The sequence below is a fragment of the Bombina bombina genome, chromosome 9 (genome assembly GCF_027579735.1).
Source record: "Bombina bombina isolate aBomBom1 chromosome 9, aBomBom1.pri, whole genome shotgun sequence".
NCBI lineage: Eukaryota > Metazoa > Chordata > Amphibia > Anura > Bombinatoridae > Bombina > Bombina bombina.
In genome coordinates, this window is record NC_069507.1 from 87,085,932 (window position 1) to 87,103,120 (window position 17,189).

General features: G+C 36.6%; 1 protein-coding gene across 1 annotated transcript in view; it reads right to left on the bottom strand.

The window, feature by feature from the left end:
• Positions 1-17,189, bottom strand: part of SLC16A9 (solute carrier family 16 member 9) — an 81,316-nt gene that overhangs the window by 42,310 nt on the left and 21,817 nt on the right. Inside the window, exon 2 of the mRNA XM_053692243.1 lies at positions 13,826-13,871. The gene's annotated coding sequence lies outside the window, so the exon portion shown is untranslated. The remainder of the gene's footprint in view (positions 1-13,825; positions 13,872-17,189) is intronic.

Genomic DNA, 17,189 nt, shown 5'->3' on the forward strand with positions numbered 1-17,189 from the left:
TATATATATATATATATATATATATATATATATATTTGAAGAAAGTCAATTTAAAGATACACTAAACCCAATTTTTTCTTTCATGATTCAGATAGAGCATGCAGTTTTAAGCAACTTTCTAATTACTCCTATTATCAATTTTTCTTCATTCTCTTGTTATCTTTATTTAAAAAGCAGGAATATGATGCATAGAAGCCGGCACATTTTTGGTTGAGAACCTGGGTTATGCTTGCTTATTGGTGGGTAAATGTAAGCCTCCAATAAGCAAGCACTATCCATGGTGCTGAACCTAAAATGGGATTTACATTCATGATGTCAAAATAAAGATAGCAAGAGAACGAAGAAAATTTGATAATAGGAGTAAATTAGAAAGTTGCTTAAAATTAAATGCTCTATCTGAATCATGAAAGAAAAAATTTGGGTTCAGTGTCCCTTTAATAAGGGATAGAAAGGTAAAACATTAAATAGCATGGTGCATTTTAATGTAAAATAGAAGCAATATACTTGCATTAGCAAAAATGCTTCTAGTAAAAGTGATTACTGTTTTTCTGCGGCATACACACATATCCTTTAAGGGTCTATGCATTCAAACATTAAGGCTTCTCAGAGAGTCAGTGGTGGCGTCTATGACACAAATTACGTCTTCACAGAAGCTCTCTGAGCTTAAATAATGGTGCATGAGCCCTCACAGGATTTAATTCAATTCTCTAATTCAAATTGAAATGCACCCATGCACATTTAAATTTTGACCTTTCTATCCCTTTAAAGTGATGTTGCACAGAAATGTACCACCTATATTAAGATGCATCTTTTAAACATGTTATATTGTTGGCTTTTAAAAATGCATCAGTATCAGCTGTGAATGTCCCCAGTAATGCACACTGTATGGCAGGCACTTCCTGCTAATGCTTGATTTGATAATAGGTACTTCCTGTTCATGCTAATTGTATCTTTCAACCAATACGAATTAGTGGGAAGTACCTGTCAACCATTGAACATTAGTAGGAAGTTCTCAAAAGATACTGCTGTTTTTGTTCAATTTAAATAATACAATAGTATCAGCTGTAAACTTGCAACTAATTTGCACTGTCTGACAGGGACTTCCTGCTAATGCTTTCTCACTGATAGGTTCTTCCTGTTAATGTTTATTACTTATCAACCAATAAGCGTAACACGGTTATATTAATATACTTTTTTACCTCTGTCATTACCTTGTATCTAATGTTCTGCAGACTGCCCCCTTATCTCAGTTTAATGAAAGCGATATTTGCGCTCCACTGTGTAATACCAGCGCACGCTAATGTCAGAGACGGCATCAGCACTTCAGAGCAACAAACGGGGTATGTAGCACAGCAATGGCAGCAATTTTAAATATATATGTATATGATTATATACATATACATTTACACTATGGCCTCTATTTATCAAGGTCTGTCGGACCGGATCAGGTCCGACAGACCTCGCTGAATACGGCGAGCAATACGCTCGCCGTATTCAGCATTGCACCAGCAGCTCACAAGAGCTGCTGGTGCAATGCCGCCCCCTGCAGACTCGCGGCCAATAGGCCACCAGCAGGGGGGTGTCAATCAACCCGATCGTACTCGTTCGGGTTGATTTCCGGCGATGTCTGTCCGCCTGCTCAGAGCAGCCGGACAGGTTATGGAGCAGTGGTCTATGTGACCGCTGCTTCATAACTGCTGTTTCTGGTGAGCCTGCTCCATTCGGAGCTTGATAAATATGCCCCAATGTGTTAATAAGTGTACATACACATACAAACACATAAATATATATGTATATATATAAGCATATACATATATATTTACAGGGAACACACAGTTCCCATAGACAGCAATGTAAAGGCACTTTTCAGTGCCGCTTTTTTCCCAACACCCCACTCCCACCAACTTTTGCCCCAAAATACTGCCTAGTGCAGTAATTTTATTAAAAAAATAAAGATGCTGCTATCTTTGTTGTTTAATAAAATACGCTAGAGGGGGGCGGAGCTGGCCGCAGCTAAGATGGCTGCATAACACCAATGCTCCGGAGATCAGCTCCACATAAGTTGCCTACATAAACTTTCAAAAGTCCTACAGCAACAAGCGGAATAGAGCGCTAACATGCCCTGCAACTGAGGCGTCTAAGTTTTATCGCTGAAACGACTGGCACTCGAGGTATTGAGAGGAACGGCACCAAACTCTGAATCGCTTCATAGTGCTTACGCACATAGAACATCTAACATCAAGTGCCGGTAGTCCAGAGACCCCAGACAGAGTGGAACGCCGCATCCCCGGGTAAGCCTGGCAAGATACTACAATACGGCAAGCCAAATAAATACTCCTATATTGCAGCACAAGCCCTAACATAATACCCGGGCACAACAGGGTATAAAATAAAGACACAATAGAACTGCTGATAGTGGGCCTCATATCATAACGCAGTGCTAGTGAATTCCCATAGCGCCAGTGTAAAAGCCCGAATAAGCAAAGGGAGGAACTCACCATTAAACAAACAGTGTGATACGGGCTAGATCGCGACCCTGAATTTTACCGCAAGCCAGCTTTTTAAAGGTCAGGTGAAGGGAAAACAGAAGGCAATACGCAGAGAGGCCTGTACATAAATTGAGGGCCTAAAATATACAACAAAGGCTGAAGTCACGACCAGCGTCACTGACTTCAGTGATCAGCAAGGATAAACCACCTGCAACTATTCATGGCCAAAAAGGGTGCTAGAGCTTTATTTGGATATCTAGGGATCTAGGTTAGCATTCAGGCCTGGAAGCAGGAAACAAAGTACAGAATCTGCCTGCATAAAGACGGCCTAGATAAGCTAACAAATAAAAGACCCTGATTCCCTTGGAAATTAGAGTTGTGAAAACAGAGTGGAAGTACATCAACCTAAAAGCCAAAGTACAACATGAATACCAAACGACTCCCAAAGTCCACTAAAACACATAAATCATTAAGCCAAAAAGATAACTCAGTGGACCAGTTTTTCTCTCCTACAGGATTAAAACCCAGACTGAGCGAAGAAGCAAGTGCTCTATCACAGCATAGGGAACCTACATCGCAAAAAAACATGAGTCATTCAGAAGAGAGTACATCTGTACCAAACGCACTCCTATCCACGCTAGCATCTAAGCAAGACATAGCAGATATCATCCGATCCTGTATACGGGAAGAAATAGCAGAGATCAAACAGGATCTCCACACTGTAGGCACTAGAGTAGAGGCGTTGGAAGAATTTACAGATCAACTACAGGATGAAGTTAACACTATTCAAGACACAGCTACACACCATACGACCATGATGGCTGAATTATACGATAAAATAGAGGACCTTGAGAACCGGAGTCGCAGGAAGAATCTCAGAATAAGAGGCGTACCTGAGTCTGTACTCCCCAAAGACTTTCCTATTTATCTACCTGCTCTTTTTGCTCACCTAAGGAATAATACACCAACTACTGACATCCCATGGGTTAGAGCACACAGAGCACTTAGGCCGAAACCACCTGACACAGCACCCCCAAGGGACATCATCATGAAGTTTAAGGAATTCCTGGTAAAGGAAGAAATTCTTAACCTCTCACGTAAAAGTCAACCAGTTAAATTCAGAGGGGTAGTGCTTCAATTCTTTCAAGATCTATCACAGCGGACATTGCAGAGGAGAAGAGAGCTGGCCCCTCTCACTTCCCTACTATGCCAGAAAAAAATCCTCTACAGATGGGGATTTCCTTTTCATCTATACGTATTACATGGTAATAGGAAAGTTTTCTGCAGAAGCATTGCGGACTCTGGTGACTTTTGTTCAGCATTGGACTTAGAACCTCCTAGAATCCTGGATACGGACGATCCACAAGAACCACCAAAAAAGAAGTCAACATGAGGAGATCCTAATAGATGGCAAAAAGTTGCTGCTAAGTCGAGAGGTCAGACACCCGCCAGAATGTTCCGCTCTCCATTAAGAGACACTGATTAAACTAATGAACTGATGAGTGGACTCTTAATAATTTAAAACAATGTGCAGGTAGAGTTGCAGGGCCTTGAGATGTGGAGAACGAGAAGTGGTAATGTATTAATACAGATCACTACACCATGTTGAATACTATGAGTTAAGATTTGTTACATGTAGTTCAAATAAGTTTGTAGATTAGCGATATAGTTGTATTGACCAAGAGTATAAAAAGGTGTATCAAACATAAACTGTAAAACAGGCTCTCCGTAACAAATGAGATAGATAGGCAATAGTTAGACCTAGACACAAATGCATGTAATAGAGTTGGTTAGTACCTCCTCGCTATTTCTTACCGTCATATGACTCTAAGAATACAAAAAGACATACCGTTAGGATATCAGTTATATAATTTAATTCAATTTTGTTCATTTTTAATTTCTATGTTTTATGTATTATTGTTTAATATCTGGAAAGCATGCCAACAGAAATGTGAGGAAAATTACACGGTTACACAATCCATCCCAAAGAGCAACAGATGCTGGTCTCAATACCATAGTAAAAATATTCACAGAAAACATGGCTACTAAAGATAAGGTTATAGTCCTGTTAAGTCAGAACACTAAAGGCCTAAATTCACAGCAGAAACGGTCCATAGCACTTCAAGACCTGCGACGGAAGAAGGGAGATATAATCTTCCTGCAGGAGACACACTTTCTAAAAAATAGGGAACCCAAATACTTAGGATCACACTACACACAACACTTCCACAGCTCATTTGATCACAAACAAAATGGTGTAAGCATCCTTATAAGTAAACATATATCATTTACTCACATCCAAACCCACACAGATGCAGAGGGTAGATTTTTATGTGTATTTGGTTTACTGTATGGCACCCCAGTGACATTAGTAAATTTATATGCCCCAAACTCTAAACAGCTACCCTTCTTCAAAAAATATTTTACTCAAATCCTTGACTATACTAAAGGCGCCCTCTACATAGGAGGGGATCTAAATGTTCCGATCCAGCCAGATCTAGATACCACAAACCCTAAACCCTCTATATCCAGGAATACGGTCAAACAGTTATGGAAACTAATGAGGGACCAAACATTGTTTGATATATGGAGGTTTAAACATCCCACGCAAAAATACTACACCTTTTTCTCCTCCCCACATCGATCTTATAGTAGAATTGACTACCATATAACTAACCAAAAGGGGTTATCTAATGTGCTTTCATCTAGACTCTCACACACCGTGTGGTCAGACCACTCGGCGGTACTCACACAGCTTAAATGGTCCACTGCACCTAAAAGTGCCTTTAACTGGAAGCTAGACAAGAGCCTATTGGCTTCTCCTGACTTTAAATCTAGGATTGAGAAATTACTCCCAGAGTATTTCCAGTTCAACACTCTCCCTGAGACGGACTCCTTTACGGTTTGGGAAGCCCACAAGTGCTTTATTAGAGGCGAGTTTATTAAACAACAGGCATACATTAGAAAGAGAGCGCACATACACTACCAACAGTCGACAGAATTATTATCTAAACTGGAATATGCCCATAAAAAAAATCCCTTGGATGCTCAGGTCTTAGAAGACTTGGTTAAAGCTAGGAAGGCGGTTTATGATCACCTACTCAGGGAAGCCAATACACTTGCGTTAAAAACCAATTTTATTTTGAAATCAATAGATCTGGGAAATACTTGGCTCGGGCTCTCAATCTAAGAAAACTAAAAACCTTTATTCATGAAATTAAAACACCCACGAAAGAAAAGGTTAATACCACACCAGAAATTTTATCTCAATTTCTGACATATTACGCTAGACTATATAGGATAAACAAAGAAAGCCCTCCGGCGGACACAGAGGACAGTATTAAATCTTATCTATCAAGTACCCCTCTACCCCAATTGTCTGAGGCTCAATCAGACGAACTAGAAGTCCCTATATCAGTAGGAGAAATCTTAATAGCCCTTAAACAAATGCCCACCGGAAAAAGCCCGGGTCCTGACGGATTTACAGTCCAATACTATAAGAAATTTGCCCCTGTCCTAGTCCCACATTTATGCTCACTTTTCAACAAAACAGATTGGCAGCACCCTTTCCCTCCTGCAATGTTAGAAGCCCACATTTCCGTAATCCCAAAACCTGGAAAACAAGCAGACGATCCGGCCAATTTCCGTCCCATCTCATTACTGAATGTGGACATCAAATTATATGCAAAAATCATAGCCACTAGACTCAATAGATTCCTTCCACAACTCATACACCTTAATCAGGTGGGCTTTGTCCCCCACAGGGAGGCTAGGGATAACACTGTCAAGGTAATACATTTATTAGAATACACCCAAACTCAGGATATCCCCACAATTTTTTTAGCTATCGATGCCGAGAAGGCCTTTGATAGGCTGGACTGGCTATTCCTAAAATCCACATTAGCTAGATTTGGCATAGGCGAGAAGCTCATAGGGAAAATTTTCGCCCTATATCATACCCCAAAAGCCCGGATCAAATTAAATGACTCTTTGTCAGATTCTTTCCACATCTATAACGGCACAAGGCAGGGCTGTCCTCTTTCACCCTTACTGTTCGTAATGGCTATGGAGGTGTTAGCGGCTAGGGTAAGAAATAATAAGGAGATACAAGGGATTCAAATAGGAGACACACAATATAAGACAATGTTATATGCTAATGATGTCCTTTTCACTTTGTCCTCCCCACAACAGTCCCTCCCGCCACTTATGTCAGAAATTAGAGCTTACAGCATCTTGTCAAACTACAAATTAAATGCATCCAAATCAGAATTCATGGGAGTGGGATTAACTGAGCACATAAGTAGCCAAATTAAAACGCAGTATCAATTTACACAGAAACATAATTCAATAAAATATTTGGGGATTCAGATAGCAAAATCATTTGATTCACTATTCTCACTGAACTATCAAAACCTCATTGACTCGGTACGAAAGGACTTGAAGACATGGCAAAACAAACACTTATCCTGGTTGGGAAGGATACATGCCTTCAAAATGAGTATTCTCCCCCGTTTCCTTTATTTATATCAGACAGTACCAATCCAATCACCCACACATTACATAAGTACAGCACAAGCAGTGGCAAACGCATTCATTTGGGCACAAAAAAACCTAGAGTAGCCAAATCTATAATATACCGGAGCAGAGATAGAGGAGGATTGGGAGTCCCCAACCTAGACCTTTATAAACAGGCGGCACAATTGGTTAGAATAGTAGACTGGAGCAAAAATGCACAAAATAAAGAATGGGTAAAATTAGAACATGACATAGCCAGTACAGGTAGTTTAGGGGCATTATGCTGGACACGTAAACAATATAGAAATATATTAACACCCACCCCTACACTAATTAGAGACACCTTGACTACATGGGAAATCTTTACCAAACCACGTTACTGTATTTCTACAATTCCTTCACCACTCACTTCTATACTACATAACATGGAATTTCCTGCTTACCAGCAAATTTGAGCGAATGGTTCACACATCATATTAGCAGGTCTGCCATGCTACCTGGTGTTAGCGCAGAAAACCATTTTATCAAAAGCATCATTAGAAGATAAGGGTATTCCTTTTTTTCACAGATGGTATGAATACCTCCAACTTTCACATTTTATATCACACAATACAGATAAGCCTAACCTGCTCAGAGATCTTACTCCCTTCAAGCTTCTATGCTGGTCAACCACCTCTATGAAAGGCTCGTTATCAGCAATATATAAGATCCTAACAGACATTCATTCCAAAAACCTTCTCTCATATACTAAAACATGGGAGTCAGAAATGGGTATTAATATAGAGGCAGGGACTTGGGACAAGATCTTTCAGCAGATGGGTAAAGCACCTTCCTCGATGAGCATCACTGAAACCAATATGAAGCTCTTGGGTAGATGGTATCTACACCCTAGTAGGTTGGCAAAAATTTATAAACAAGCGAACCCCCTCTGTTGGAGAGACTGTAAACAGGTAGGCACACTGTATCACATCTGGTGGAAGTGCCCCATACTGCAACGCTTCTGGCAGAATGTACACAAGGAGATCCAAAGGGTTCTCTCCCACGAAATCCCATTTGACCCTCTAATCTTTTTAGTTAACAAGCCACCAGGAATTAAATGTAAATATAAATCTACATTACTATATATTATGCTAAGTAGCGCCAAACAAATGATCCCACGACTATGGAAGCAACAAGTGGTACCTTCAATGATAGGCTGGAAACAAAATGTGACTACCCTCCTATCTTTGGAGAAATATCACTATCAACAAACTAACAGGATAGACTTTTACTGTGCCCTACTCCTTTACTGGGAAACATATATCTATTCAGCAAGCACTCCTCACGAGTTGTTAAAAGATACAGTAGTGAATCCACCTCACATAGAAACACTTGACATAGGAAGACCAGCTCTGTAAGGCTCTATAAGACTCTGTAAGGCTCTAAAATCTTTATTCTCACACAGCTCCCTAAAATCTATGACATGGCTATTCCAGATAAATTGTGTTGTTATGATATGGTTAGTTTTGCTAATTGTTTCCTTCTTTTTTTTTTTTTGCTTATGTATGTTTGATTTTTTTGTTTGTTGAACTTGGGAAGAAAAAAGAAAATTGTTTCAAGCTTTATAAGACAGACTTTCTCAACGAACAAGACGATTCCTAACATCTTGGGAATCTTATCATAGAATGATGTTCATTTATGTTTCATTATTGTTCTTGTCACGAGATAATTGTATGGTTATATTTATATACCAATAAAGCTTTTAAAAAAAAAAAAAAAAATATGCTAGACTGTATATTGGGGCCATTTGGGGACAACTTCTAAAATTAACCAGAGATTAACCAGAGATTATAAGTACTAATTGCTGACGTGAGCAATTGTGCGCTGGTATTTGAAGTGCACCTCGAGTTCGCATTCCTAGGAAACTATGCGTTCAATAGAGCTTCCATACGCTCCAGCGAAGCCTAGGAAGGAGATAAGTCTTGCGGTGATCGGCAGCAAAGTAAATATATATGTATATGCTTATATACGTATATATTTATGTGTTAATATGTGTATATACACATATTAACACAGAAATATATATGTACTGTATAAAAGCATATACATATATTTACTGGGAACACAAAGTTCCCACAGACCACAATGTAAAGGCACTTTTCAGTGCCTTTTTTTTTTTTTTTTCGCAACATCCAACTCCCACCACATTTAACCCCATAAAACTGCTTCATGCAGTTTTTTTTTTTTTTTTGTTTTCTTAAAGATGCTAGTATTTTTATTTTATTAATTATAGAAGAAAACACTAAAGTTTGGGGGCAATTGGGGCACTTTTATAAATTAACCAGAGATTTATATATATATGTATATATATATATATATATATATATATATATATATATATATATATATATATATATATATATAGTAATAGTATTGGTGTGTGCACTCTAACCATCCAAGTCACAACCCGCCAGGATGCTGTGTGGTAATCAAATATGTACTCAGTAAATAAGCACTCACTGGTCTTCAGACATCAGAATATAGTGAATATTATTTATTTAAGTCACTGACTTAAATAAATAATATTCCCTATATTCTGATGGCTGAAGACCAGTGAGTGCTTATTTACTGAGTACATATATATATATATATATATATATATATATATATATAGATATATACTGTATATATATATATCACAACACAGAGAAAATAATAGGAGCAGAAACTCTGATTCAATGTTTACTTTTACAGAGACTTTTTGGAATACTGAGCATGTGCCATACAATCATGCACGTTCTGATATCAACACGGCCTAATGCACCTGCGTATAGCCAATTACAAACAAGGAGCCGTGTGGCAACAGATTTCATTGGATGACAGTGAAGAAAAACAACTTTTAAGTAAGGGAGAGGGGGGCGCAAATAAAAGCCGCGTATAACGTAAATATAAATTATAATAATTATAGGCATTTTAGATACTGGAGAAAACAAAATATTGTGCATTTAAAAATGACAACGATCTATTAAGAAAATGTGCTCAATCTTAGTTTACTAGCACTGTAATACTGATGCTGTCAGTGACCAGTGACTCATCTTGGTATATGTTGTTCTGTTCTGGTCTGACCTTTACATGCAAAAAATAATTACTATGTAAGAACATTTCCAGCAACCTCAACATCAGAAAATCAGACATATTACATTGTGAAAACAATCTGTTATCTATGATCTTTGTTCATAGGTAATTTTCTTAACACTTTATGTTTTTACATTTTATGTTTTTTAAAAATGTAACAGCTTGACTGCCTAAGAGGGTTGCAGAATATTGACATGCAAAGAATTGTACCCCTCTCTGGAAGCAAAGAGGTTAAAGAGCGGAATATTAAATGGATCAAAGTTCATATAGGCTTAAAAATAACTGCTGACTTGTGAAATACTTGAGCCTTGAAAAACATGTGCAAATCGCAGTTATATAGTATCAATGTATTGTGGTATTTCCAACAAGAAATGTAGAAATATAGCAACAAATCTGCAATGAAATTTTTTAAAAAATCTGAAAACAAGTATTTAAAAAAAAAAGAAATTGATCCTATAATTTGTTAGTTTTTTTATATAGTTAGGATATGGTTAGTTATACGTTTAAAGGCACATTATGGGAATTCTTTTTGTTTTGAATTTATTTATTTTCTTAGCTTTAAGATCAGGCAATGTGATAGTTTCCCTAGAAGAAAACAAAACAAAAAAAGTTCAAATGAGATGATGTTTTCTCAAGGGAAAGAAAAAACTAAGAATGTAATTTAGTAAACATGACTTAAATCTTCAAAATAAATAATAACTGTGTAAACAAAGCAGAGTGCTTGTGATATTCATATGATAAGCCTTAAATGCGTCTGGTAAACATTTATTGATATTGTAACACAAAAAATAGTTTATTTCTTTTAATTAAAAATAAACTTTGAATTATAAACATTTTATGATTTCTGTTTTTTACTTTGTAGTAGTTTTTTTTATTATAAAAGCTATTTTTAATATTAAAAACTGTTGGGAAACAATCTCTTGTTAGTACAAACAGAGGTGTCAGAACCCATGAGAACTAATGCCTTTAAAACAGCCAATGTCTGTATTTGTTTAAAAATAATTTATTTGTATTTATTATTATTAAAAAAAACAAAACATTTTAAACGTTCACTTGTTATGCACTGTGCTAGAGTTACTGGTTTATTATTTGCATTTACAGGATGAAGCCAAGGCTCAAGATAAAATCATACAATATAATGAAGAGAATGGAGGAATGGGTGTCATGGAATTGGGTTGGGAGGAAAAAAAAAAAAAAAAGAAATAAGAGGAAGATAAAAAAAATGAACTCAAGATGCAAATTCAACTGAACAACAGAGGGGAGAAAGGGTGGAGATAAGTGTGTAGAATAAAAATAAAATAAAAACTAAATTAAAAATAATTGGAGAAGGATTTTGTTTTGGGAGTAGAATATGAAACAGAGGGCTATAAGGGATAAAATAAAAGTTAGAAGAGTGAAAAAAGATGAGTACATAAATTATATTTAAAAATGTAATTAATTTAAATACAGTATTATTATTATTATTATTATTAACAGTATTGGAAACACTCTCTTAAATTGTTAATACAAACAGAGGTGTCAGAACAGGATGGTGGTATACAAGTATCCTAACACTGCAATGTAAGCAGGATATCACTTGTCAGTTGTAAATGAATAGCAATAAACAAGACAACTACTGTTTATACAACTTGACTGGACTGATGTGTACACAAACTAAGGACAGATAATTTGTCACTGGCACACAATTGTGTTTCTAAACTTGTAAATGGTCAGTGTCTGAAAAGTGATGTAAATGGAACTCCAAACAAAATACTATGTCATGGTTAAATTGTCAGGTATTTATTTCTAGTTTCATCTCAAAAAGAAAGATTTTAAGATGTATTTTTTTTTTTTACCAATTTATCAAAATGTGCAATCTGTTTACATACGCACTTCATTAGGGGGACACTGAACCCAAATTTTATCTTTCGTGATACAGATAGAGCATGTAATTTTAAGCAACTTTCTAATTTACTCCTATTATCAATGTTTCTTCATTCTCTTGCTATCTTTATTTGAAAAGGAAGGCATCTAAGCTTTTTGTTTGGTTCAGGTCTCTGGACAGCAATTTTTTATTGGTGGATGAATTTATCCACCAATCAACAAGAACAACCCAGGTTGTTCAGCAAAAATGGGCCGGCATCTAAACTTAAATTCTTGCTTTTTAAATAAAGATACCAAGAGAATGAAGAAAATTTGATAATAGGAGTAAATTAGAAAGTTGCTTAAAGTAAAAGTAAACTTAGTTGTTCTGCTCTGCACATTTACACAGTCAATCTAAAAACAATAGGACTTTCATTCATCGTTACGCGCTAACAAATATATAAATACCGTTTTCGCCGCATCTACACTCATAATTTTTTTGTTAGAAATTCAACCCGTTGTTGATACCGCAATTGACTTCCTGGTGACGTTTTTGTGATCCTCCAATTGACTTTCTGGCCGATCGGCGGCCGTGAAGCTACGTCATACAAGGCTGTAACCCATTGCGCATGCTACGAATCTAATCTAAACATGATTCTCTCCGTCGCGCGTTCACAATTCGCGCATGCGCACAGCTACTAGTCGTTTTGTGCCAAGATAGCATTTGAGACGGCTGCTCCTTTTCTGTCTGATAAATATCGCATGCGCATTTTGATCCGAATCAGCGATTCGCGCATGCGCAATCGTTGCCTGTATTGTGAATTGTGCATTTACACTACGTATAGAGCTTGTGTGACCGCTCTATACGTAATGGATAGAAAATACAGGAAGAGGAGGGTGGGAGGAGCGACGGCAATAACGGTAGGGAACTAAAATATAAAAATTGTCGGTTATTAAATTTTTTTAAAGAAAAACATAGCAAAACTGTAATATTACTTATAAATATTACATAGATATGTGACACAGGTGAAAAATGTACTTACACTTTAAAATTGCAAGCTCTATCTGAATCATGAAAGAAAAAAAATTGGGTTCAGTGTCCCTTTAAGCATTTGCAAGAGTCACATGATACAGGAGGCAGGGAAGATGAAAGTATCTTTGAAATTTGTCAGGAATAATCTGAAAGTCAGTGTAAGTGCTATTGCATTGTTTTTTTATTATCTATTTGTTGACTATGCAATTCTACTATATATAATGGTCTTTTAAAGGGACATTCTAGAATTTGTAATGTTTAAAAAGATAGATAATCCCTTTATTACCCATTCACCAGTTTTGCATCACCAACACTGTTATATTAATACACTTTTTACCTCTGTGATTACCTTGTATCTAAGCCTCTGCAGACTGCCCCTTTATTTCAGTTATTTTGACCGACTTGCATTTTAGCCACTCAGTGCCCTCTCATAAGTAACTCCATGGGCGTGAGCACAATGTTATCTAATATGGCACATATGAACTAATGCCCTCAAGCTGTTAAAAACTGTCAAATGCATTCAGATAAGAGGCGGCCTTCAAGGGCTTAGAAATTAGCATATGAGCCTCCTACCTAGGTTTAGCTTTGAACTAAGAATACCACGAGAACAAAGCAAATTTAATGATAAAAGTGAATTGGAAAGTTGTTTAAAATTGCTTGCCCTATCTGAATCATGAAAGTTTAATTTTGACTAGACTGTCTCTTTAAGAAAACAAGCAGTGAAAGCAATAGATGTATGAAATTCAGAAATAAAATACACAAAAACTATAATTCTACCAGTTATGCAATTTTAGTGTGTAAGAATTATAACAAAACTATAAACGTTACTTACATTTACAAAACTTAATAACTTCAATCTTCAATGTCATGATTTGTACCTGTGAAAAGACAAAGGATGATGAGAAAACAGATTTTGTTTTTTAAGGTGTTTAAAAAATAAAATAAAAATAAGATTAGCTTTGTGAGCTGCAGACTCAAGCCTGGATTGGCTCTTCCAATTAAGGCAAGTGGTAGGTGGAGTTTCACTTTTTAAAAACAACAGCAGCAAACAAGATGTTAATTTAATTTAAAAATGTTTAGACTTGGCTGATATGTTATTCTATAGCAAGAGAACAGAAATGTCTTGTAATTGCAAGCTGTTTACTGTCCCTTTAATAGGACACAGTAGTGGAAGAATTACATGATCCAATTTGTTAAAGCATGCCATTTTTACTCTAGTCCTGAACAGGTTGGTTTTAGTTTGGGAGCTGCAGGGCTTGCGACTCCTGAGTGGGATTTTACCTATGTGTTTGTACAGTTCCATGGTGAGTTGTAGACATGTGCATTTGTAAGTTTCAGGTGCCTCCAAATGTGGAAGAAGGTGGCCACTCGCAGCATACGGCTCTTTCCAGAGTTTGATTTATTTTTGTGATTTATACAGGTCTTAGTGTGTTGCATTTTCAAAAGATTAAATCCAGCTCTAAAAAGTTCTGATTTCCGCGATCGGCCGCTTGTTCCACATTCTGAGGCATCCGAAACCTTCAAATGCACACGTTTAGTAATGCTTTTTTTCTCTACAAATTCCCTTTAAACTGAGACAAAATTCAAAATAATATAATAATTGCAATACACTTTAAAATCCAACTTGTGTTAAAAAAGGCTATTTTTTTTTCCACTGAAATCTACACCTATAACATGTTCTCAAGCGCCAATCTATGAGTAGATTTAGCCAATTACTGCTCAGGTGCAGTAGCTTGGTTGACAAGGAAGCTAGTCTGTACCTTTATCCATCAGTGTTCATGTGAGCTCTGAGATTGGCACCAGAAATGATTTAGTAATACATCATTGTAAGGTTAATGGGTGTACATTTAAAAAAATACAATATTATAATTTTTATTACAACTACATTTAAAGGGATACTAAACACATTTTTATTTCTTTCATGATTCAGATAGAGCAGGCAATTTTAAGCAACCTTCTAATTTACTCCTATTATCAATTATTCTTTGTTCTCTTGGTATCTTTATTTGAAAAAGCAGGAACGTAAGTATAGAAGCCGAACCATTTTTGGTTCAGAACTCTGGATAGCGCTTGCTGATTGGTGGCTACATTTAGCCACCAATCAGCAAGGGCTACCCAGGTGCTGAACCAAAGATGGACTGGCTTGTAAGCTTTACATTCCTGCTTTTTCAAATAAAGATACCAAGAGAACGAAGAAAAATTGATAATAGGAGTAAATTGGAAAGTTGTTTAAAATTGCATGCTCTATCTGAATCACGAAAAAAAAAAAATCTGGGTTCTGTATCCCTTTAATTAAAAATAGTCTGATATTTATGACATGCTAAAATACAAATGTAAACCAGTCATTTAATTGTATTATGTATTAATATTTCTCTCCATCTATCCATCCATCTATTTATCTATATTTATATCTATATTTAAATTTATATTAACATGCTAAAATATATTGTACTCCCTAAATGTGACACATGCTTAAAAATTTGTCATTTTAAGACTAAGGATTCACACAAAAGGGTTAAACACAAAGAAATACCACTTGTGACCCATAGAGCACTTCAGGGTCCAAAACAGAACTGATGCTGATAGAATCCGCAGCGCTAGTGACACAAATCAGCTGCTTGACTAGTACTGCTGATTGGATCAGTAGCAGTTTCCGCCTAGGACCGGCAGTGCTCTGCAGGTCCTGAGTTATACTTCTAATATGAGTTTAACCCAGTTGCTGAGGTTAAACACATAGAGATGCAGGGTCGTTAGTCTTAAAATTACATGCTCTACTGAATTAAAGCATCATTTTTTTTACTTTAACAGGTTAATATTTTTTTAAGCATGTGTGATATTTAGTGAGTACCATATATTTTAGCATGTTAATATAAATATAAAAACCCCTCCCTTATTGACCAGCACTGTACCCGTCGCTGGTCATTCTATGAGGATTGTTTTCCCAATAGTGTACATGATACGTCGTGGTCGTTAACTGGTTAATACACTAATTAACGGGACAACACTGCCCCACTCATCGCCCAGCAGTCCACAAAGAAAATCAAGGGTTAAATCACTGATGTTGCTTCTGGGGGGTTAAATTACCACTGTGAATGTAGTTTGCAGAGGTGTTTTAAAGGAATAGTTTAGTCAAAATTAAACTTTCATGATTCAGATAGAATTAGCAACTTTCTAATTTACTCCTATTATTAATTTTCCTTTTGTTCTCGTCATCTTAATTTGAATGTAAGCTTAGGAGCCGGCCTATTTTTTTGTTCAGAACCTGGGTAGCGCTTGCTGATTGGTAGCTACATTTAGACAAAAATCAGTAAGTGCTACCAAGGTGCTGAACCAAAAATGGGCCGACTCCTATGCTTACATTCTTGCTTTTTCAAATAAAGATACCAAGAGAACGGGAAAAAAATGATAATAGGAGTAAATTAGAAAGTTGCTTAAAATAGCGTTCTCTATCTGAATCATGAAAGTTTAATTTTGACTAGACTATCCCTTTAACCCCTGATAGCCCCATATGTTAAGTTACTGTTCTATACATGGGTGTATGTTTTTCTATAAATAAACCATATAGCTTCTGAAAATGTTCTGGTAGCCCCAAAATGTTTGGGCTAAAAGTTTCTGAAAAAAGTTTGCCAAGCTATGGATTTAAAGGGAACTGAAACCCAAACCTTTTCTTCCATGATTCATATAGAGCAGTGGTTTTCAAACCTCTCCTTGGGCCTCCCTAACAGGCCACATTTTGAGGATATCTGAACTCGAGCACAGGTGAAATAATCAGCTGATTAGTAAACAAGGTTATTTTACCTGCTCTCACCCAAGGTAATCCTGAAAATATGGCCTGTTGGGGAGGTCTGAGGACAGGTTTGAAAACCACTGATATAGAGTATACAATTTTAATTTTTTATCCAAATAACTTCTATTTTCATATGGGCATCATTCTCATGGTATTCTTTGTTGAAGAGATACCTAGGTAGGTAGTGTGCACAGGAAAAAGTGCTGCCATCTAGTGCTCTTGAAATTGCATAACATTCTTGAAAAACCGCTGCTATATTGTGCTGCAAACACGTGCACGCTCTAGAGCTTCCCTGCCTGCTTTTCAACAAAGGATACTAAAAGAACAAATAATTTTGATGATAGAAGTAAATTAGAACGTTATTTAAAATTGCACGAGCTACCCACGTAATGAAGAAAAATGTACAGTT